At 43.6% G+C, this 25,221-nt stretch overlaps 1 long non-coding RNA gene across 1 annotated transcript; it reads right to left on the bottom strand.

Moving 5' to 3' along the window:
* Nucleotides 1-687: 687 nt before the first annotated feature.
* Nucleotides 688-24,648, bottom strand: LOC131814961 (uncharacterized). Its single transcript, XR_009347515.1, has 3 exons — nucleotides 24,410-24,648; nucleotides 1,914-2,132; nucleotides 688-1,006 (listed from the first exon to the last, which is right to left on the bottom strand). It is a non-coding gene; the product is annotated as an uncharacterized LOC131814961 (long non-coding RNA).
* Nucleotides 24,649-25,221: the final 573 nt, after the last annotated feature.

Here is a 25,221-nt window from a genome sequence, read left to right as displayed (position 1 = left end):
TGAATGGGCTTGAATGTGTCAAGGAACAGGTGGTTTCTCTTAAGGGCAGTTTTTGTTCCTTTCAAGTTCCTGTTAGTGTTTGTTCTGTTGAACACAGAATGTGTGATTTTAGGGTGAGATTACTGCCTTAAGGAGGTGCTGCTGCAGGAATAAGCTTTTGTTATCAGATGAGTAAGCCCCGGGGGTCTGCTGCTCTGCCTGGTGACTACAGTTGACTACACTGTGTTGAGTACCTGAAATTTGCTAAGAGAGTAGACCTTCCGCGTTCTCACCACTCGCGTGCGCGTGCGCGTGCACACACCCACGCGCGCGTGCACACCCACACACCCACACACACACGCGCGCGAGGTAACAGTGTGGTGACCGATGTGTTAATCTGATTGCAGTCATCATTTCACAAAGTATACATGTGTCAAAACCTGCTGTACACTAGAATACAAAGAATTTTGTTTGCAATGATAAGTGCGAGATGGAGCACAAAACTACCTTGCCGTCAAAGGACTAGTTTTTGGAATCTTTTTTAAAATTATTTTTGAAATTTAAAATCAATTTAAGTAACATAGAGTGTATTATTAGTTTCAGAGGGAGATTTCAGGGATTCGTCAGTTGCATATAATACCCAGGGCCCATTACATCACCTCCTTGACGCCCATCCCCCAGTCACCCATCCCCCCGCCACCTCCCCTCCAGCACCCTCCATTTGCTTCCTAGAGTTAAGATCCAAGGACTGCTGGTTTACATTCTAATATGGAACCTGAGACCTCAAAATGAGACCCAGTTAAAAAGGAAGTGTTCCCTGAAGATGTTCTTTTCAAGGACTGGTCAGCAGTTGGGCCCTTCTGGTTGGGAGCATCTTGAAGAGTCTGATACCAGTGAACCAGTTGGCTGGGCTGGAAATGTTCCGGTGATTTTTATTCTGTCTTGAAGTAGGTTCTGATGCCGATTCTGATTCAACAGGTTTGGGATCAGGTGTGAGATTCAGCACTTCTAACAAGCTCCTTGGTGTCTTAGACACCAGGTTATCAGAAAAAAATAAAAAAAAAATAAATGAAATAGACTGGTGGCTAAAACAACAGAAACCTATTTTCTCAGAGTTCTGAAGATGAGAGGAGGGTGCTGGTGAGGACTCTCTTCCTGGCTTGCAGACGGCCACCCTTTCTCTCTCTTCTCACTTGGCGGTGACAGGAAGCTCTGGTCTCTTTCTTAGGAGGACACTAATCTCATGTGGGCTCTAGCCTCATGACCTCAGCTAAACCTCAGCTAAACGTCTCCTGGATGTTCCAATCCAAAACCATCACAGATGCTTCAACATAGGAGTTTGGTCCCAACACCAGATGCTGCCTGGTGATGTTCCACAGAACTTCTCTGACTGATAAGGCCCTCAGAGACACCGTATTCCTGTGACATTTTGAGGGGCCCAAACTTGCCTTACTTAATACTCAGGTACTTGATCCAAGAGATCAAAATTGTTAAGTGACCTAAATTTCATGGATGTAGTAAATAGTTTGGTAAAGTCGTTGTTGTGCCTATTGTAAGATGGCACTCTGTATCTCAAGTTGTCATTTGTGAGATTCTCAGATGTTGTGAGATGGCCTTCTGTGTAGAGTTTACACATGAGTGGTCCCATGGATCTCTTACTGATTCAATGAGATGATCATAATGACATAAACAAGGGCCAATCTGGTGAGATTTTAACATTAAAGCTCACAGAAATGAAGGGAGCAGATTCCAATATTAATTATCTTTGACCTCAGATTTCTTGCCAACATGATCAACAGAACAGAGGAAATTCGGTTTTACCAAATATAGAGAGCTTCAGATAAGATGCCCTAATGTGTTACAGTATTTATATTAATTGCAAAGGCTATAGGATGAAAGTAAACTGTCATCCTATATCAATAAATTGGAAATACCTTCTCGAGTTTCTTTGTCAAAGTCGTTGTGATTGTGACACAAACTTCAAGATCATCGATCACAGTTGATGCTGCTGCCTCATCTGTGTCCAGTGTTTTTCACTCACTGAGCCATTCAACGAAGACTTGCTGAGTGCTTTATGTGCTCAGAGCTATGCTAGGTGTTAGTGATAGGGCAATGAAAAGTACAGATGTGGTCTTCATTCACAGACATGGTACCTGAAATAAAAGTTATAAGTGAATCTATTGTTCTAAGAATAAAAAAAGAAAGAGAGAGGAGGAGTTGGAGCATCAAATGCATCCTGCTGATATACACACCAATTAGTCAATACTAGGGAAAGGATAAACTTTGTGGCAATGCCCCATGTAAGACCATGGAGTCCATCCCTGTCTTGGCTCCTGCTCAGTGGCCATGGTTCGTCCTGAGAGCACGGTCTCCGCCTTGCCAAAGCTTGTGCATAGCTGAAACATATTTGACCTGTACCATTTGAGGAAAATTCTCAAATGTGCCATTTGAGGAAAATTCTGAGTTACCCATTTGCAATTCAGAATTTTTTTCCCCTTGAATTTTTCAGCAAGCCACATGGAAATCCTTCTTCCCAGAATTCCTGGCATGGCACGTATGGTGGCTAAGGAGATGCCCAGGAAAGCCTGCTGGGTGCTGCTGGTAGGACCCCCACAGAGTGTTAGCAGCTTGGAAGGTCATTGTTTGTCCAGACATTCTACTTCTATCAGTGAATCAAAGGGAGACAAGGTTTGGGGGATAGAATCAAGCCAGCCACAGGAGAGCAGTTAAAGATAAGAATGGGATTCTATTCATTTCTAGCACCCAGTAGATCTGGTTTGGGGACTGAGGGTGGTCATCTGTATGGGAATATTCCTTTTTAAAAATACTTTATTTTAATTCAATTTAGCTAACATATACTGTATTATTAGTTATTATTAAGGGTAGAGTTCTGTGATTCATCAGTTGCATATAACAGCCTCCTCAATGCCCATCCCCCAATTACTCCATCCCCCACCTCCCCCCCTCCAGCAACCCTCAGTTTGTTTCCTCAAGTTAAGAGTCTCTTATGGTTTGTCTCCCTCTCCGTTTCTATCTTATTTCATTTTTCCTTCTCTTCCCCTATGTTCATCTGTTTTGCTTCTTAAATTCTACATGAGTAAAATCATATGGTATTTGTCTTTCCCTGACTTATTTCCTTTAGCATAATACCCTCTAGTTCCATCCACATCATTGCAAATGGCAAGATTTCATCTTTTAAAATATTTTATTTATTTACTGTGTGAGAGAGAGAGAGAGAGCAAGCAGAGGGAAGGGCAGAGGGAGAGAGAGAATCGCAAGTAGACTCCACACTCAATGCAGAGCCCAATGCAGGCTTTAATTTCACAACCCTGAGATCATGGCCTGGGCTGAAATCAAGAGTTGGTCACTTAACTAACTGAGGGGCAACCAGCTGCCCCAAGGTTTCATTCTTTTTGATGGCTGAGTAATATTCCATGATGTGTGTGTGCGCGCGCGCGTGTGTGTGTACCCCATCTTCTTTATCCATTCATCTGCCAATGGACATCTGGGCTCTTTCCATAATTCGACTATTGTGGGTTTTGCTGCTATAAACATTGGGGTGCAGATGCCCCTTTGAATCACTATGTTTGTATTTGTATCGTTTGGATAAATACCTAGGAGTACATAGGCTGGGTCATAAGTTAGCTCTATTTTCAGTTTTCTGAGGATCCTCCATACTGTTTTCCAGAGTGGCTGCACTTCCCACCAACAGTGTAGGAGGATTCCCCTTTCTCCATATCCTCGCCAACATCTGTCATTTCCAGACTTGTTAATTTGAGCCATTCTGACTGGTATGAGGTGGTATCTCATTGTGGTTTTGATTTGTATTTCCCTGATGCCGAGTGATGTTGAATACTTTTTCATGTGTCTATTCGCCATTTGGATGTCTTCTTTGGAGAAATGTCTGCTCATGTCCTCTGCCCATTTCTTTTTTTTTTTTTTTTTTTTTTTTTTTTTAAAGATTTTTATTTATTTATTTAACAGAGAGAAATCACAAGTAGATGGAGAGGCAGGCAGAGAGAGAGAGAGAGGGAAGCAGGCTCCCTGCTGAGCAGAGAGCCCGATGCGGGGCTCGATCCCAGGACCCTGAGATCAGACCTGAGCCGAAGGCAGCGGCTTAACCCACTGAGCCACCCAGGCGTCCCGCCTCTGCCCATTTCTTGATTGGATTATTTGTTCTTTGGGTGTTGAGTTTGATAAGTTCTTCATAGATTTTGGATACTAGTCCTTTATCTGATCAGACATTTGCAAATATCTTCTCCCATTCTATAGGTTGCCTTTTGGTTTTGTTGACAGGTACATTCTTGCTGAGACAGGTCAAACAAATAAATTAGCACCCTGTGTGTTAAGTACAGAAGTAGATCGAGGAAACTGGGAGTTCTGAAGAGACAGAACCAGATGTTGTCCCTTCCCCCTTATCTACGTACTGTCCCTGGGGAACCTCATTTGGTCCTTTAGCTTTAAATGCCATCCTACACCAGGTAGCCCAGCCAGGTGATAAAGAGCTTGGGCTCTGGGGTCAGCCTGTCTGGGGTTTTCTTCTGGTTTTACCACTACTGGTTGAACAAACATGGGGAAATTTTCTGTTTCCTTATCATTAAAATGAAGACAATAGTACAGTGCCAACCGCATAGGGATTTTGAGAATATAACTAAGGAAACATTCATAAATTGCTTAGAGAGTGTCCAGCACCTTATAAACACCCGATAGATGTTCATTGTATGCCAAGTCCTCCCAAATCTCTATTTCTTGTCCTGATTTCTCCCCAGAACCTGGATCCATAAATCTTAGTCACAAAGACATCAAAGAGTTGTTTCAAACTCAATATGGCCGAACAGACTGGTCCCTGCTTACCTCTGCTTCTTCCCTGGTGATCCTGTCTCATTCAACACACCTCTGTCCATCTCCTCACTCCAACTAAAAACAGAGGAATGATCCTTGACTCCTGTCCTGTCTTCTTTCCCCACATTCATGTCCCTGGAACACGCCACACTCATTTTCAGTGAAGGGCCTTCCCATTAGGCATTCTCTGCCTGGAATGCTTACCACTTGATCTTTACTTACAAGGCTCTTGTCATTCAGCTGTCAGCTTAATGTCACCTCATAGAGAAGCTTCCTTTAAACAACTGTCAGAACTGTGAAAGATAAAGATAGTGTTTCTCTCTGGGGCAGACTGCAATGACTCAACCAGACTCTTGAGGATGGTTCTGTGCCAGGAAGCAAGGCTTTGCACTTATTTTAGCTTTAAGTGACTGCTGGTGGCCCAGGCTCAAGGAGCCAGACTTCCAGTTTTGTCTACCCAAAGCTTGATTTCTCTGCTCCTGATACCATGACTTTGAGCTCTGGGGGTATCTCGGCTAAGTGGCTGCTGCTGGGGGGCTGCTGGGACACTGCCACCACCACACCCTTCTTCCTCCCACTCAGAGGAAGATGAACAGCAGCTAAATGCCGTTGGGCACCTTGCTTCAATCTTAACTCTTGACCCTCAGCCCCACTGACAGATAGGATAGTGGGGACCCGTGCTCCCCACCTCTTGCCCATCAATGGGGTGAGAGCGTTTGCTTCCAGATCCCAGGGAGCCTCTCTTAGCTCCTGACCCAGCGCACAGTGGGCCCTCGGACTTCCTCCTCCAGGAAGCCATATTTCTGTCAGCGTCTTGTCCTCTTTGCTGAAACTGTTAACAGCTGTCAGGATCTGAGACTTTTTTCCGCTCACAAGCTAACGAGTTTGCCTGCCACTGTTTCACAGACGCTGACAGAAGATACAAGTGTCCTGGATCAGAGACAAAGGACTTGATCACTCATGGCCCAGCTGGAGGCAGGAATGCACGTTTGCATTGGCTCCCCTTGCCTCTGGGGCCCACGGGCTGATGCTGAGATGTCCCGGCAAGTACTCTGCTTGTCGTCGTCGCAGGTGACAGCTGAGGAATCCCAGTGTTGTCAACCACATGTATATGAGAGGGTCTCCATACTCTGACCATTTCACATAGTTTCCTAGTCTTTCTTTTTACCAGTCTTCAAGGTTCTTCTTTGACGTCTCCAACCAGAGGGCCTACCTGTTCGATGTTACTCATGGCTCGTGCAGGTAAGGACCTCAGGCGGTCTCCTTCCAGACACCGGACTGTCCGGTGTGCTAGCTGGGGTGCTTCCCAGCGGAGAGGTTTTCTCTCATGCCTGACCTCGAAGCTGTCCCCGAGTGGGCTGGAGCGGAGCGGCCGTTCTCGTCCCTCGGGTTGGGCACGGAGTTCAGTCAGACCCGCGCATCTGCTTCCTCCGTTAGCCGATACTCACCAGGAGCCTGTCCGAAGGGCAGAGACGGACAAGCGGACGGAACCCTCGCTAAGCCGCCTGCTGATGCGGCTCGCCCCGGCCCTCCGCACCTGTTCACACCCCGTCTGGCACCTTCCACTTCTGGTTTATAATGGATGATGTGAGGCACATTCACGTGGATCCTCAGTGGGGAACGTTCGCGAGGGGCAGTTTGTGTCATGGGACACAGCCCGCAATGGGCTCTCGGACTTCCTCCTCCAGGAAGCCGTATTTCTGTCCCAGGGCGGATACCCAGTGTCCAGCAGCTCCCAGAAGCAAGCCCGCCACGGCTTTTCACCGCAGAGGGGATGTCAGCTCGAGGGGCCAGCAGTTCACAGCAAACCTCTAGGGAATTCAGACTTCTAAGGGGGGGGGGATCAATCTAAATTCGATTACAAATTAATTGAGAGACTTCAGGCCCAACTTTTTATTTTGTAACAAAGGCAACAGAGACAAAAAGTTTTAGTTATCATTTAAAAAGTTGGAAGAAATGATTTTGTATTCTCCACAAAGTTTTTTTTTTTTTTTTGAAGATTTATTTATTTATTTATTTTGAGAGAAAGAGCAGGAGAGCACAAGCAAGAGGGAAGAACAGAGGGAGAAGGAGAAGCAGGCTAGCAGGCTGCCCGATGGACGATGGACGCGGGGCTCCATCCCAGGACCCTGGGATCACTACCTGAGTCAAAGGCAGATGCTTAACCAACTGAGCTACCCAGGAGCCCCGAAACCCCACAAAGTTTTAATATTACTCGGTAAAATAAAAACAGGAGAGCCAAATTTAAATTCAATTTCACTTACACTTCTAGAATTAAAATGGACTTTATAATAAATACAATTATTTTGTGAATTTGGGGTTATATTATGACTCCTTCTTTTTCTTGTGTTTACCACAGTGTGAAACAAAAACACACAGCATGTTAATTAATTCAAAACTTTGTGTTTCTATTTTAACAAAAAACTAGATTGTATGGAACTATCTAAATTTCTTACCCTTGTCCTCTAGGTCAAGTACCCATTATTTAAAAGTATGTAAATATAAACATAGTTATAAGAGACTACATTGGGTTACAATTTAAATAAGCGATATCTCTTTTTAAAAGATTTATTCATTTATTTGAGAGAGAGAGAGAGAACATGGGTCGGGGGGGGGGGTGGCAGAGAGAGAGGGAGAGAGAATCCCAAGCAGATTCCATGCTGAGTGTGGAGCCTGGTGTGGGACTTGACCCCAGGACGCTGAGGCCACCACCCAAGGTGAAACCAAGAGTCAGGTGCTCAAGCGACTCTGCCCCCCAGGACCTTCTAAATAAGTGGTATCCATATATATTGGTTCTTTTATATAAACCTTAGGCAACATTGTATATTATGTGGACCTAGAGTTAACCCAATTTCATGATTCTGTGTAAAGTTTTAAGAAGTTGTTGTATTTCTGGTAATTTCTTAATAGTAAGTTAGTATGTTGCACTTGAATATATTAATTAGTTATATTTTCTATGCTTCTTAGTTGACTTTGTGCTATCATATTGCATTTATTAGTTAACAAATTTTTGGCAACTTTTTTTTTTAAGATTTTATTTCTTTATTTGACAGAGAGAGACACAGCAAGAGAGGGAACACAAGCAGAGAGTGGGAGAGGGAGAAGCAGGCTTCCCATCAAGCAGTGAGACCCATGCAGGGCTTGATCCCAGGACCCTGAGATCATGGTGTGGGCCGAAGGCAGATGTCTAATGACTGAGCCACCCAGGCGCCCAATCTTTGGCAACTCTTTTTTTTTTTTTTTTTTTAAATTTTAATTTTTATTTATTTTTTTTAAAAATTATTTTTTTATTTATTTGACAGAGAGAGAGAGAGAGAGAGAACACAAGTAGGCAGAGCAGCAGGCAGAGGGAGCGGGGGAAGCAGGCTCCCTGCTGAGCAGAGAGCCCGGCGTGGGACTCGATCCCAGGACCCTGAGATCATGATCTGAGCCGAAGGCAGAGGCTTAATCCACTGAGTCACCCAGGTGCCCCATTTTTTATTTTTTAAAAGATTATTTATTTATTTATTTGACAGAGATTGCAAGTAGGCAGAGAGGCAGGCAGATAGAAAGGGGGAAGCAGGCTCCCTGCTGAACAGAAAGCCTGATGCAGGGCTCGATCCCAGGACCCTGGGATCATGACCTGAGCCGAAGGCAGAGGCTTTAACCCACTGAGCCACCCAGGCACCCCTTTAGCAACTTTTAAAGAAATTAAAATTGAGAGAGATTCAAAAGAAAATAGTGCCTAGCCAGCACCCAGTGCTTGTGTGTGTTTTTAGCCTCTACATTCTTATCTACTAGAAGCACTTCTGCAAAACATTCACATTAAGATAAGAGTATCAGTCACTGTATTTTCTTCTAAAACACTTGATAAGATTATATTTTGTAAGTGAGAATTTGAAAGGTTTAAATAAATAGTCATTAAAAATATTGCTTTGGGAGTACAGTCGATGCTCAGTCGGTTAAGTGTCTGCCTTTAGCTCAGGTCATGATCTTGAGGTCCTGGGATCGAGCCCCATGTCTGTCCTGTCTGGGCTCCCCGCTCAGTGGGGTGTCTGCTTTTCCCTCTGCCTCCCTGCCACAACTCAGGCTCTGTCTCTCACTCTCAAATAAATAAATAAAAACTTTAAAAAATATATTGTTTGGACTACCAGATAATGTGACAGTCGTACAAAGGTTGTGAAGTAATAGAGAAAATTGTGTATATTTACACAGGTCTTGCCCCTGGTTCCTGACCCAGAACTCCTAAATCCCTTGGAATTTCCTGGGTGACAGGAGTGTCTGTTCTAATGAGGTGCTTGGTGGGGGGGGGCTCCTGGATGGGGCCTGTCACCAGGAAGACAGAGCCCTTTGTCAGCCCCACTCCCATTCTCTGGAGCAGAGAGAGAAGCTGGATATGGAGCTAATGGCCCATGATGCCTCTGTGATGAAGTTTCTGTAAAAATTCTGAAGCTACGGGGTTCACAGAGCTTCTGGGTCGGTGAACACGTTCGAGCGTCGGGAAGGTGGTTCCTTCAAACTCCACGTTCACAGAAACCGCCCCCCACCTCGGTCCCATAGATCTTCATTGGGCTGTTTTCATCTATATCTCTTAGGATCATCTGTATTCCCTAATAAAGTGGTAAATGTAAGCAAGTGTTTCCTGAGTCCTGTGTGTCATTCTAGCAAATTCTTGAACCCCGAGAAGGAGTCCCGAGAACCCTGACTTACAGTCGACGGGTCAGAAACAGGGCTGAAATCCCAGGACTTGGCGGGCCGTCTTGTGGCCTCTGCCCCTAACGTGGGGCACCTAGAGCTGCCCTCGGGTAGACAGAGCCAGACCTGGGCTCCATCTGGAAGCTTCTTTGCTCAGCTGCTGTCGGGGAGGACTGCCCCGTGGTGGGGAACCCCACATGCCTGGTGTCAGAGGTGAAGGACTGTGAATGTGGCGGTTTGGGGAGTGACAGATAAACGGAAGGACTGGGGTTTTTTCCTTTACAAAGTTCACTGAAATATTTTTAATGCATAAAATTAAATGTTTTTTAAAACAATTTTTTTTAACTTAATTTTTTTAATGTGTAAAATTAGGACTAGCCGCTGAAGAAAATTCCCCTGTGGTGTGTGGTTTGTGCTGGTGGGAGGTGGTTCAAAAGAGTCATTGTGATTGTTTGTGCCTCTGGATTCTTCCCTGGGGGGCAAAACGCGGCCTCACTGGCCCCAGTGCTTTTGAGACAGACTCTGGCTACGGGTCGGGGCACCTCGTGAATTGTGAAAAATGGGCATTTCTCATTTCTGGGTGAACGACTGTGGCTCAGACTCCTTTTTGACTTTCTGTTTAGGTTGTTATGAAGCAGTTAGTTTGGTTAAGGACACCTCCGGGGCTGTGGCCATTTCTCTTCACAGTTACCGTCGCACTTAGCGTGACAGCTTGCTCCGTTCCCGTCACCACGCTGTCAGATACTGCTCTCTTCCAAAGCCAGATGCCGTATTCAGAATTCCTGGAGGTTAATATGGTGTTTGGTTTCATTTATTTTATTTTTTAAAGACTTTATTCCTTTATTTGAGAGAAAGAGAGCACAAGCAGGGGGAGTGGGAGAGGGAGAAGCAGGCCTCCTGCTAAGCAGGGAGCCCTGTACGGGGCTCGATCCCAGGACGCCAGGATCATGACCTGAGCTGGAGGCAGAGGCTTCACTGACTGAGCCCCCCAGGCTTCCCTCCCTGCCTGTTTCTCAAAGGAAGGCAGCAAATCAACGACACAGAATTTGAAAAAATGAGCTGGCCAAAGGTCGTGCCAGTTTCCTTATCCAAACGACAGAGGCCGGATGTTCCGCCCATCATCTTAAGAAGCATGAGTGTTAGAACGCCTAGAAGGCTCGGCCTCTTTCTGCACCAAGTATGAATGGGTAAGCCCATGACCGGTGTGGTCAGTAAAGGCCAGACACTGTGAAACGTCCAGGGGATGGATAATATGAGGGTCAATTATTATCAGCTGTTTAGGGCAATTCATGCACAGGGTCAGGAAGCCCTGATTCGGTGCGTTCAAATCCATTTGCATTCCCAGAAAATACTGCTCAGGTTCTGCAGGGAGGGAGGGAGGGGTTCTAACCAAGTCAAGCTTTAACACGGCCTCTGTTTTAATCCATGCCTGTTGTCCTAAGGCTATTAATAGCGTCCCTAGCCATCTAAGCAACTGATTGTTACTCATTTCATTTTTTCTTTCAATGCTGAGATTAACAACCCATCCACATTTTCCCGTGGGGAACTTAGAGGAATCTGGAAGAGTGTCCCGAGACCCAAGGACAGCTGGGAGATGTCCTCTAATCCTACCAATAAAATCCAAACACTTTCCAGACTCGTTCCAAGTAAGTACCATCCTACAACAGCTGCAGTAAGAAATCCGCAGCAGGACAGCACTCCCCTGCCCATTCGCTTAAAAGAAAGTCTTGTTTCTGACTTCATTTTTGTGTCCCTAAAAATCTTTTTTTTAAGATTTCATTTGTTCATCAGAGAGAAAGAGAGAGCACGAGCAAGGGGAGCTGCAGGCAGAGGGAAGAGACCGCCTGCTGGGCAGGAAGCCCAATGCGGGACTCGATCCCAGGACCCTTGGATCATGTCTGAGCTGAAGGCAGTTGGTTACCTGACTGAGCCCCCCAGGCGCCCCAGTGTCCTTAATTGTAACCTTGAGTTCAAGAGTCTCAGAGTCGTGCTAGGAGGCTGGGCCTAGGAACACCATGGTTTAATTCCTTGTTGAGAAGCCGCGGTGCTGTGTTCGCAGCTGACGTGTGTGAAAGGAGGTGCTGATTCTGTCCCAATTCCTGGTGGCTGCTCGGCCTCCCAGGCTGTCCTGGTGCTCAATGAGGACAGACAGACGTAGACACGGAAGAAGATGAAATAGCCGTAGGGCTTTGCATAGAATCATGTGCATTTTCAGAACATGCTCAGATGATTTTCCTTTTGCTCCTTTCTGGAACTCTGTGAAGCAATGTGGAGGAAGAGGAGGAGACCAAATCACGGGACTAATGCAGACCGTTATTTACAAGGGCCAGGCATGGTTCTAAGCTATTTCTGTAGTTACGGCGGCTTCATTTAAATTCACAGATGCTCTTTACGACAACTCTGCAAAGTAGGAACCACTCCCCCGGCTGCTTTACAGATGAGGAGACCGATGGGCCAATAAATTATTTAATCAGGTCACGGAGGCGCCGCTCCTAAGTGGCAAGGCTGGGATTCAAACCCAGAGCCCACCTGTCTTCGGGCCCTGGCACGGAACAACCGGTCGACACTGGGTCTATAGAGACAGGGGTAAAAGTCTTAGAACACAGTTTAGAACCCAATGAGTTATCTTAGAATCTAGGTTTCCCGACTCCTATTCAATAACTTCTTTCTTTCTTCTTTTCATTTTTTAAAAACATTATTTATTTATTTTAGAGGAATAGAGAGAGAGAGAGAGAGAGCGCATGGCAAGGGTGGGCAGGGGCAAAGGGAGGGGGAGAGAATCCCCCGCAGACTCCCCGCTGAGCACAGAGCCTGATGTGCGGCTCCATCCTCACGCCCCTGGGATCACCCCCTGAGTCCAAATCAAGAAAGAGCCCGAGACTCAACCAGCTGGGCCACCCGGGCGTCGCCCCTTCTTTTCGTTTTTTTTAAAATTATGAAATATGTCGTACACAGATCATACTGTATAAACACATATAATTTTATATCGAAGCATTTGAAATTGTCAATATTTGCTTAGATTTGACACATAAAAATGGCAATGTCATGATTTGATATGCTGTACGCTATTTAATGACTCCAGTGACCCTTTCTCTGCTGGAAAAAGTTAAAGCAAACAGGAGTATAAACACCGTCCAGTTCAAAGAGAGCATTGCCTCCACGTACGCCCCTCCCCGGGACGCGTCCCTCCTGTCTGTCTGGGTAACACTGCGTGAGTTTTGTGGTAAGCATTTCTTTTCCTCGTGAAGGCAACCTTAAGGCACGTAGCTTGTTTGTGCTCCCTCCGTCTTTATATAACTGGATCGCACCACACGTGTTCTTTTGAGACTTGCTTTTCTCATTCATTACTATGTTGGTGCAAATGAGCTAGATTGCTCGCGCAATTATAGTTTTTTTGGGTTGTTGTGTAATATTACATTATATGACTAAATGACTGTTTATTTATCCAGTCGGCTGTTGAAACGCATTTGAGCTGTTCCTGGGTTGGAGCTAATAAGCATGGAGTTTCTGTGTACATTCTTGCATCCGGCTCCCGGTGCACTTGGCAGGAATCCGTTCAAGTGTACACTTATGGATGGAATTACCAAGTGCAAGAAAAGACTAAACGATTTATACCGAATTGTTTTGCACTCAGCAGGTATAACTGCTCTGAGTTTCCACTGCTCTGTGTTCTCTCTTCCATGCAGTATGGTCAGACTTTAATATTTCATTTTTGTTATCCGGGGGTGTGTAATGGCACTTTCTTGCGGTTTTACTTTGCATTTCTCTAGTTATTAAAGAGGCTGAGCAATATCTTGTGTCTTTATCGACCATTTGGATTTCCCCTTAGCCCTTTGGGAAATGCCTGTTCATGTCTTTGCCACTATTATTTAATTTAATTTAATTTAATTTCTCTCTCTTTATGTACATCTGTGTTCACAGGAATTCATTAAATGTTTCCAGATGTCAGTCTTTTGTCAGTTACATATGTTAAAAATGTTTGTCCCCAGGTTGTGTCTTGGCTTTTCACTTTCTTTATAATGTCTTTAGGTGAACAAATTAAAAAAATTTTAACAGGGGAGTATGATTAATACTTTTTGTGTCTTGTTTAAGAAATCCTTTCCTGCATCGAGATCATGAAGCTACTCTACTATATTGTCCTTTAAGATCTTATATTTTTGTGTCTCATGTCCAAGCCTTTAATAATCCTGGAAGTGAGTTTTGTGTCTGGTGTGAGGTGGCCGCTTGTCTTGCCCCAGTGTGATTCCTTTAAAAAACCCTTCCTTTCCCCACTGATACACACCATCACCTCTTTTATATATCCGTTTTCCGTTGTTTTTCTCTCCTACGGGTAAAAAATTTGCTCCCCGTACAAATTTGAGAGCAATGGAATGAACCACTTTGTATACCCTTTCTTCCTCTTCCCACTGATTGTTTGCACATGGCGGTTTCACGGACGTGGAATCGTGAAAACACTGAAGTATCACCCGTATCGAGTATGGCTTGGGTGGATTCTAGGCAGACTGGCACATTGACGACCTCTACGTTCCCCAGGACCTCGTGGCCCCAGTGCTGCCTTGCTCAGGGCCCCGAGGTGGCTGCCGCTGTTGATAGCCGATTCTCAAGGTTTTGATGCTTTGGGGAAACAAAAGGATCATTTGAGTCAGCAGGGGAAGAACTGGGCAAGTGAACTGGAGGAGATCCCCCTGCATGAGTTGGATACTGGGCAGGAGGCAGATTACCTGAGTCCTTTGGGTGCTAGTCTCTGCTCTCAGGCTGACCTGCTTCCTGAGTCGTTGAACTACGTGAATCCAGTGACTCTTTCTCTGCGGGGACGCAACGGACTCCATCGTCTTCTTTCTCTGTGACCGTGTGTATCACACATCTATGGACTCCAGTTTCTCCTCTGCCTCCAGTGTCTCTTACAGTGCCCATCTGGATGGACGCCGTGCTTCATGGATAACGGAGTCCTTACTCTTGAGGAGGAACCGGAAAGAAGGTGCCCCGCGTGGGGAGACTTGGTGAGAAGTTGGTGGTGAAGGCTGGAGGTCCATCCAGTCTTCCTGTAAACCCTGTAACGATACCTGTGCCCCTTCGAAATGGTTTCCTTCACTACCGACCTCATTTCCTCTCTACACGTGTCAGGAAGACCAAACGAAATAACATAGATCCAAATGATAAAGTGTTTTTTTTTTTTTTTTTTTTTTACAAATAATAAAGTACTTTTAACAATTTTATCTGTTTATTTTAGAGAGGGAAAGAGTGAGAGAGTGGGAGGATAAGCACGAGTGGACGGAGCAGAGGGAGAGGGAGAGGGAGAGGGCCTCTCCAGCAGACTCTGTGATGAGCACAGACCTTGAGCTCATGACTCTGAGATCACGACTTGAGCCGAAATCAAGAGTCTGTTGCTTAACCAACTGAGCCACCCAGGCGCCCCACAATTCTGTAAATTTGCTAAAAACCATTGAACTGTACACTTAAAATGGATGAATTTATGGTATGAGTATTATACCTAGAAAAATCTGTTTCTTAAAAGTCTCGTAAGACCATACACTGTCCTATTTTTAAAAACAATGTATTTCTATAGGGGAAGAGAAGATAAAATGAAACAAGATGAAATCAGAGAGGGAGACAAACCATGAGAGACTTAGTCATGGGAAACAAACTGAGGGTTGCTGGAGGAGTGGGGGTGGAGGGTTGGGGTAACTGGCGGGTGGGCAGTAGGGAGGGCACCGGATGGAACGCGCACCGGGTGGTCATGAATCACTGACCTCTGCCTCTGAAACTAATAATACATTATATGTTAATTGAATTTAAATTTTAAAAGTTAAAATAAAACAATTATTTGACATTGCACCTTAAATGGTTTAAAGTATATGCTAAGAATTGGGATATGTTCAAGAGATTTTAAGAGATTTTAGGAATCAAATAAGAAGTTAAATCAATGCCTGGAAAATGACCTAGGCTGTATTAAAATGATGTAAACTTTAAACACCATGAATCAACTCTGAAGCTATTAGCTTATTCTTTTAGAAACTATTTAGTTTTAAATTTACAAAGAGTAAAGTTCATTTTGGGGTGTACCATTCCATGGGTTTTCACAAATGAATACACCGTCATATAAGCACCACCATAATCCAGATATGAAACAGTCCTGTCACTCCCAAATTTCCCCTGTGCCACCCAATTATAGTGAACCCTTCTCCCCACCCACAAATCCTAGTGATCACTCACTTGCTTTCTGTCTGGAGGTGTCTCTGCAAGGACATTATATGATGTGTAAATTTTGAGAAGATTTTCAAACCTACCATTATCCTTTTTTTTTTTTTAAGATCTTATTTATTTATTTGACTCACAGAAAGAGATCACAAGTAGGCAGAGCAGCAGCAGAGAGAGAGGAGGAAGCAGGTTCCCCACTGAGCAGAGAGCCCGATGTGGGGCTTGAACCCAGGACCCTGAGATCACAACCTGAGCCGAAGGCAGAGGCTTAATCCACTGAACCACCCAGGCATCCCTCCATTTTACTTTTTAAAATTGAAATATAATTTACAGACATTATGTTCATTTCAGGTGTGCACTATAGTGAATTAATATTTGTATATACTGTGAAATGATCACCACGAAAAGTCTAGTTAACATCCATCACCACACACAGTTATACAACTTTTCCTTGTGATGAGAACTTTTAAGATCTACTCTCTTAACAATTGTCAAATATGCATTAAATATAAATTAAATACATTGATGCTGTACATTACATCTCAGTGACTTCCTTATTTTATAACAGAGTTTGTGCCTTTGGATCGCCCCCACCCATTTTGCCCACCCTTGTCTCTGCGGCCGCCACTCTGTCCTCTGCAGCCACCTGCTTGTTTGTTTTGGTTTGGGTTTTTTAGAGGGAGTTGTTCAGATTTCATATATAAGTGAAATCTGGTGGTATCTGTCTCTCTCTGGCTGATTTATTTTACTTGGCATAATAAGCTCAAGGTCCATTTATACCGTGGGATTCGAACTTCTGAATGATAAAAGTAATGGTTATTTTGGGGTGGCAGGAATTTCCCTGCTCATAATTAGTCAGATCGAGAATGGCAAGACAGTGACAGGATGAGACTGGTCTGAATTCAGTTACACTCACAGGCTCACAGGCAGTCGGGACCAGAAGGAACTTCAGGGTCATTTAACCAAAATCTCACTTATAAATACAGAGAAACTGAGTCTCAAGCTTGGGTCCCTCCTTGCACCGTGGGCCCAGCGCTCAGCGTGTTAGGAGTCTGCGTCACTACACTTCCCGCCGCTGCACACCGTGCTTGGGCTGTGGCTTTGTCCATCAGTTCCAGCACAAATCCTGCCTCTCTGACCCATCCCTGACTGCCAACAACCCAGGTAACGCTGGTATCCGTCATCAGCTGCAGAAGAAAGGCTGGTTCTGAGAATCGTCTCATGAAGTTAATTTCTGACGCTGCAACATGGAACTGTCACATACTCACTAGTATTAATCTGATGGCTGTTCATTCTGTTATTAGGCAAAATGCCCAAGAGAACACATAATCTGGAATCAAAATCAAGTCTTTTTAAAAGGCAAGAACTGGAAGGGTCTTCATAAATCATTTGAGGTGGTTCTGAGGTGTCCTCAGACATCTCCAGAGTTCCCGCAGGGAGAGAGCGTCTCAGTGGAGGGGCGGGGAGGGGCTCAGCGGTAGCTGTGCTACCTCCTCTGATTAAACTATTATTCTTCTCAAAGGTCTTTTTAAAACATTTCTTGTGGCGCTGATCTGCTGGTAATGAATTCTTTCAGTTTTTTTATGTTTGAAAAAGTCCTCATTTTCATCTTTGTTTTTGAAGACTATTTTCACTGGGTATAGAATTCTAGGTTAACCCTTTTTGTTCCTCACTCTCAAGATGTTGCTGCACCGCGTTCTGGCTGGCACGGTTCTCCCCAAGAAGCCTGCTGTCATATTATCTTTATCCCTCTGTACTTTTTTTTTTTTTTTTTTTTGGTAAACATTTTATTTATTTATTTGAGGGAGAGAGAGAAAGCATAAGCATGGGTGAGAGGCAGAGGGAGAGGGAGAAGCTGACTCCCTGATGAACAAGGAGCCCAAGGCAGGACTTGATTCCAGGACCCTGAGATCATGACATGAGCCGAAGGCAGACGGCCCCACTGACTGAACCACCTAGGTGCCCTATTCCTCTGTGCTTAATGTGTCTTTTATCTCTGGCTGCTTTTAAGCTCTCCTCTTTATCACCGGTTTTAAGTAACTTGATTATGATGGATCTTAGCATAGTTTTCTGAAGTTTCTTGAGGCTGGGATTTATTGAGCTTGGATCTTATTCTTGGATTTTTTTTTATAAGATTTTTATTTATTTATTTGACAGACAGAGATCACAGGTAGGCAGAGAGGCAGGCAGAGAGAGAGGAGGAAGCAGGCTTCCTGCAGAGCAGAGAGTCCGATGCGGGGCTTGATCCCAGGACCCTGGGATCATGACCTGAGCTGAAGGCAGTGGCTTAACCACTGAGCCACCCGGGCGCCCCTTAATCTTGGGTCTTATTCTTGGATCTATCTTTGATAATTTCATCAAGCTTGGGAAATTTGACCCTTATTTTTTCAAACCTTTCACTTTCCCGTCCCTTTTCTTGGACTCGCATGAAATGTATGTTGTTCCATGTGAAGTGCCCCCAGAAGTCAGTGCTTCCAAGTTATCTTGTTTTCAGTTTTTCTTTATGTGTTATTTTGAATAGTTTCTATCACTGTGTCTTCCAATTCATGTCTTTTAAAAAAATGCAGTGTTTAATCAGTTCTTAATTCTACCTAGTATATATTTTGATGAGAGACATTGAATTTTTTTATTCTCCAGAAGTTCAGTTTGGGCTGTTTTATATCTTCCAAACTTCTCCTTAATATGCTCTTATTTTCTTTTAGCTTCTTGGACATATAGAATGTGTCTATAGTCATGGTTTAAATGTCTTTTTCTATGACTTCTGTCATCTGTATCTTTTTTGGCTTCTGTTTATATTTAATTTCTTTTTGTCCTCATTATGGGTCATATTTTCCTGCTTCTTTATGTTGCCTGGTAATTTTTTAAAAAGATTTTATTTATTTATTTGACAGACAGAGATCACAAGTAGGCAGAGAGGCAGGCAGAAAGAGAGAGGGGGAAGCAGGCTCCCTCCTGAGCAGAGAGCCTGATGTCAGGCTCCATCCCAGGACCCTGGGACCATGACCTGAGCTGAAGTCAGAGGCTTTAACGCGCTGAGTCACCCAGGCACCTTGCCTGGTAATTTTTTTTATTGGATTCCAATTATTGTGAATTTTAGGTTATTGAGATTCTTTGAATTCTTTTAAATAATTTAAAGTTGTCTGTGCAGTTAATTTATTAGAGAAATTTGATATTTGAGGCACATTTTCAAGTTTTGTTAAATGAGATTAGAGCCATTCTTCTTTATTCTTTTGTACGTATCTAGGCTTCCATTTGGAATCTTGGTATTTTGATCTTAAGAACTTCTTTTAATATTTAGTTCTGGTCACGAGTTCTTTGAATCTTTTGTTCTTCTTTAAAGGTTTTCATTTTGCTTCCTTTCCCTGAATAGAATTCTAGATTTTGTGTTTTTTTTTTTTTTTTCCTTTCTTTCTTTTAACACTTTAAAGATGTTGTTTGCTGGCTTGCATTTTTTGTTTGTTTTTATTAGAAGATTGCCATAAATCTTATCTTTCTTTTCATGTATATAATGTTCCTTTTCCTCTGCCTACTTTAGTATTTTCTTTTTATCACTGGTTTCCAACAATTTGGTTATGATATTACTTGAGTAGTTTTTATATTTATCTTGCCTGTGGTTTGTTGAACTTCCTGAGTCTGTAAGTTTATAGTTGTATCAAATTTAGAATACTTCTGGTCATTTTCCTTGAAATAGTTCTCCGCTGTCCCTTTCTCTGGTACCTGACAACATTTGCATTATACTGTTTAACAATGCCACCCTTTACTGATGTACTTCCTTTTAAAGAGTTTCTTCCTCCTACTTCTGTTAGGATGGTTTCTATTACTATGTCATCAAGTTTGTTTATCATTTCTTTTGCATCTGTTTAGCTCAGCTAGTGAACTGTCATACCAGGTATTGTATTTTTCAACTCTATAACTTCTCTCCGGTTCCTTTCTGTATCTTCCATTTATTTCCACATAAACACAATAAAGAGAGAAGTAGAAGATACAGAAAAGAACCCTGTTTGCATCTTCTGTTAATTTTTTTTTTTTTGAGGTTGCCATGAAGTACACCACTCATGTCTATTGTTGCAGGAAACCTAATTGATTGATGACTCTGGCAGTGTTCTCTGAATCCACCATTGTATCTGCATGAAAGCCTCCCTTTTCATGGGCTGCCTGTAGTCATTGATTGAATGTGGTATGAATACTAATGTAGGTCTTTTCCTGCAAGGTACAGATTCCTCTGATGGGTGACTCTGGTTTGAGGACACATCAACCCAGATGAAACTTTCTTAGAACTGCACAGCTGTCTGAGACTCTACTCTTCCAGTCCTTCTTTTCGTCTTTTTCCCAAGGGTCGGAGCCACATCATGGTCTGAAGAGTCCACCTCTCCAGCTTATCCTCTTTTTTTTTCATAGGCATTTCCTCCAGTAAACCTTTGGCATCTTGTTTCTTGAACTATCCTAATTAATATATTTATTATTATTGATATATATTTGGTTCTTATTTGCAGTCAGTATAGAATTTCATTTAAATAAAAGGTTGAAGATTTAAAAGTGTTTGAGAACTATGGTCTGTTTTATGTCATTTATGATTGAGGGACTGAAACTCAGAGGTTCTACTGAACATTGAGTTTGCGAACTTAAACCTACCTATATTATGGCATTAAGAATCAGGAGCCCCAATAATACTACTAACTCCTTTTTGCCTTGGACAAACTACTTGACTTCTCTAAGCTTATTAAAGGTGTTACGGTAGTTCATCTATATAGCCTCCTTAATTTTAAAATGTAACTTTACAGATAAGAAAATTGATATAATTTACCTCACCAATTATCCAAAAAGTTGTTAGGGAATATCTAGATTGGATTTTTTTTTCCCAAATAGACAACAAATGGCTCAAAACTTTGTGTGTGTGCGTACTGACCTGTATTTAGGAAAATACCTTGATAAGCCACTTATGGTAAAGGATGTGATCTGAGGACATGGATTTCAGGACCAATATAGTGAAAAAGGTGGCCGAACTGTTTGACATATAGAAGGGAAGAAATTTACTTTTCATTCTAGGAAGCAACAGAAAAGAGAAGACAGAAGGAGAAGAGCAAGGAAAGAGAGTGGAACCCCCGTAAGAGTAGAAAACGAGAGATAGGCATGGGTGAACATTTCTAGAGGCAGAGTAGGGAAAGGGCATTTAAAGCCAGAGATACCCATCATTTAATTGGAAGTTTTCTGCTCTATTAATCAGGCTTGTTATGTTTGAAAGTGACACAAATCCAATGCAAAGAATCTAAAAAAAAAAAAAAAAAAAAAGGATCTTAATGGGTCACAAAGTTTGGTGAGATACTGGGAACTAAGCAACCAAGGAAGAACTGCAGACACCAGTGCTGCAGACACCCAAAGTAGCAACTTGGGTTAGCAGTGCTAGATCTCTCTTTCTCTTTTCCTTCTTCCCTACTTTCCTTTTGGTCTGGCCTTGCTCGTTTCTGTTTGGCTCTGCTTTTCTTTGACTTCATTCTTTCCTGCAGCAGACTGGTCTTGGCCATGTGGCAAGAAACATGGCTGCTGTCAGACCTAGCTCAGCAACCATAAAGAGAGTTTGTTGAAGGAGGAGGGAAAGGAGTTCTGGTGTGCATGTAACAATTCCAGGGACATGTTCTAACTAGCCTTGGTTGGATTCTGTGTTCATCCCTTGCGCCCGTCATCAGTGTCAGTGAAATAGGGCCCTATGGTCAACTAACACAGGTCGTGTGACTACATTTTTGCCCGGGGTGAGGGAAGGGTCTAGTACTAGAAAAATGAGGATAGAAATACTTCCTGTAAAGATAAAAATAATAGCTGATTCTGTGTTGTTTTGGTGTAAACCAACCTTTCTTCTAAGAACCTTTCTTTTTTAAAGATTTAGTTTTTTAAAGAAATCTCTATACCCAACTTGGGGCTCAAACTCACAACTCCAAGATCAGAAGCCATATGCTTGATGGCTGAGCCAGCCAGGTGCCCCCCAAAACCTTTCTTACAATTGGAATGTTGTATCTATGTGACAGCTTTGTGTAAATGAGACTTTGTGGCAGACATTTCGGGAGTGATCTGAATCCTCCTTGGATTTAAGGTAGCAAAGAACAGGGAAATACACATGGGTGGTCAAATGATCCATAAACTGAATTTGGCAGAAACAAGAATTTGGAGCCAAAAGTGACATTGAGAGCAATGCAATAAAAGAGGGCATTGCCTTGACGAAGGCTTCAGGATGGAGGTTTGAGCCCATTTTTATATCTCTGTGATCTGGATTGGGGCAGATCAACATTATTGGCCGTTTTGTAAGTTCTTCAAAGATACCCCTACTGGGAATATTTAACTATAATTCCTGAGATGTGAATGATGCTTCTTATCAGATTGGCTGGTTTTAACTTCAACTCTCAGGACTGAGCTTCCCCAAGTTGGTCTTGGGGGACCTCTTTGGAGCAATGAGCTTTCAGATTGGCTCCAGGTCAGCTCCACCTCTGAAAACCCATGTTTGGTCTGGGGAGACACTCCTGGATCTGTCTCCCACATCTGCAGTTGGTCACCTGTCCTCTGCTCTGTGGCCTTAGGCCTGTCTGTCCACACACAGCCTCTCTTCACAGCCCTTACTCCCGAGGACACATGTCGCTCTGAATGACCTGCCACTTATGATTCTATTGGAGTCTAGCCAATCGGCTTGAGGGGAGGGGACATCCCCTGCCCCATGCTGTGTAGAACGCAACATTCCCACAACTTTTTGCAGAGAAAGTCTGTCCTTTTCTCTTCAGCCTCAACTTCTGCTGGAAGTGAAGTGTTAGGGCCACAAAACCAGCTTTTTCTCATCATCTTTGTAGATTCCTGAAAAAGTGGGCCAGCCCTGTCATGTGGGAAGAACTTAGCATCTATTGTCTTATTTATGGTTTTTGGAGGCTTAGCCCAAATTTAAAAAGAGAGAATCTCATTTTAAGCTCCTTTTACACATACACTATCCCACTGAAACCTTTAGATATGTTAGTTCCATTTTACAGATGAGGAGACAGGTTTAGTGAGGTTATATGACTTTTTCAAGGTCATACAGGCAGTAAGTGACAAGGATAGAATCTGAACCCAGATTTTTCTGACTCTAAATTTCACACTCTTTCCACTTTAAAACTGTTAACTGATGACCAGACAACCTCGATTATTGCTATTAACACTCTGAATTGGGCGTGAGGAGCTTTGATCAAGTGTTGGTGGCTCTGACTGATCGTTGTGATCTTAACCCACTCACCTCTGTGTCTATGCTTTCTGTTACGTAAGCTGTGGAACATAATAGTAATATATAAATAGATATATTTTTACTGTTTCCTTCCACAACTGTGTCGGTGACAATATTTGGGGGTGGGTGGGTAGGAAAAGAATTGACAGAACTAAAATTTACTGCACATCCTGGACTATGTTCCAGTCACTCTGATCCATTCCTCATATACACTGTTCAGTCAGGATTGACTAAAAACATTTAGCAATGGGTAAGCAGAGTCAGCCCATGAGGTCAGCCCAAGTGTGGGCCTTGGGGACGCAGGCTTCGCACCTACACAGGTCACACAGCCAGTGAGGGGGCCCGGCCTGCCTCCCGGCCTGCCCCCCGAGCGACTCCACAACAAAGTCCATGCTCTTTCCAGCCACTACAGCAAATACTTCAGAAGAAAGTCGCCACACAGTGGAACTATTATTATTCTCAGATGTAAGTACTCTGATGTTATTTAGAAAAAGCTAAACAAGGCCTTTAAGTTTCATTTTTATGGTTCCTCTTTCAAATGAACACTGTTTTGCTCCTTTGTCTTATCTGTCTGTCTCTTTCTCATGCCTCCTGCGGACCAAACGTAGTTCAGTTATGAGCCTCCAAATCATACGCTCAGACTCCTTTTTTCCTGTCCTCGTGATAGTACCCCCCAAACAAGATGCATCTGAAGCACTGAGAGTAACACTGAAGAAGAAAGAAAGGAGGAGGGGGGGGGGAAGGGGTGGGAGGCGGGTGCCAAGAGGTTGTGGGGGGAGCAGGTCAGAGAGAGAGAGGGAGGGAGAAGGAAAGAAAGAGGGAGACAGAGAGAAGCCAGGATGAAAGAATGAAAGAGAGAAAGAAAGAGAAAAAGGAAGAAAAAGAAAAGAGATGGAGACAAAAAGAAACAGAAGGCATTCAGGCAGAGGCTCCCTCGGAGCTCATATCTACATAGTCAATCAGAGAGGCTCACAGCCACCGGAAAGTTTGCAAATTTAGATGTCATTTTAACAGCTTTGAACATCAAAGTGCCCCAGAGTCCCTGCCATTCGCCCAAACACCAGGACTGCAGTAATCATGACGCTGGAGGGGTGGGGAGGGTGGAAGGTCGAGCCTCACTGGGTACTTGTGGAAAAACCAAGGACAAACAGGAAGAATTAAACCAGGAAATGACTCATAAACCCTACAAGGGGGTGCGCCCCTCCCTTTTCTTATCCCCCTCACAGAAAAACCTGTTTCCATTCGCTTTGTTTTTAGGATTTTTCCCTCAACAACAACTCTGTCTCTCCTGACTCCTTCCTGGGAGGGAGATTCAGTTTTTCCAAGAGAAAACTTCTCTCACTGATTTCTCATAAGCCCTTGTGATACTGAACACTTGTGCTCTCGATCTGCTATTGAAGAAACAGGGTTAGGCAGATTTGTGAGTGCACGATTTAGAAAACCCACCGCAGCAGATGCAAATTTTACGGATGGCAAACTCACCTTAGGAAGTCTTCTCAGGAGGTCTTTCTTGGTTCAGCTCTTGGCCCCAGAGCCTGCTCAGAAAAGGGAACTTTGGGGACATGGGGTTGAAACTGGTCTTCAGGTAGAATAACAGGTGTGTTTCAGTTTTCCCGTGGGAGAGGGGAGGGAAGCCCTGGCAGGTTTAACAACCTCCTCTCCAATAAGAACAACAAACAACCCTGCCCCCCCACCCACAACACCCTAACTTGCAGCACTTGCCCGAGTCTGTGGCGGTATTTGCATAGAGATCAGCACTAATATAAAATATTTCCACCGTATGAGAGCAACAGATGTAAATCATCTCAGGGGCATAGAATGTCACATGTAGTCAAATAATTAGGAAGTGATGTATTTTGAGTACTTATTACCTTTTTAAAAATCAGCCTATTTACATGTAAGCTTATACAATTCAGTTTTTTATAATGGCTGCATTTAACAACAGGTTAGCAAAATTCCTGAAACGTGAACAGTTGACTTGTGTGAACCTGTATGAGCAGCTTGCGGCTTGTGGGCCCGGGGACTCGGAGAGGATGAGCGAGACCACAGGACGGGTACATGCTGGAACCCATAGAGGGCGTCACCAGTGGGAACGTCTCTCTATGTGACTGGCCCAGGGACCACAAAGGTGGTGATTTGAAGGATTCCATTTTTTTTTTTTTTTAAAGATTTTACTCATTTATTTGACAGAGAAAGAGAGGTCACAAGTAGGCAGAGAGGCAGGCAGAGGGAGAGGGGGAACTAGGCTCCCCGCTGAGCAGAGAGCCCGATGCGGGGCTTGATCCCAGGACCCC

Source organism: Mustela lutreola, chromosome 14, assembly GCF_030435805.1.
Source record: "Mustela lutreola isolate mMusLut2 chromosome 14, mMusLut2.pri, whole genome shotgun sequence".
Lineage (NCBI taxonomy): Eukaryota > Metazoa > Chordata > Mammalia > Carnivora > Mustelidae > Mustela > Mustela lutreola.
The sequence above is the reverse complement of the archived record's forward strand: the minus strand, read 5'-3'. Positions and strand labels throughout refer to the sequence as shown.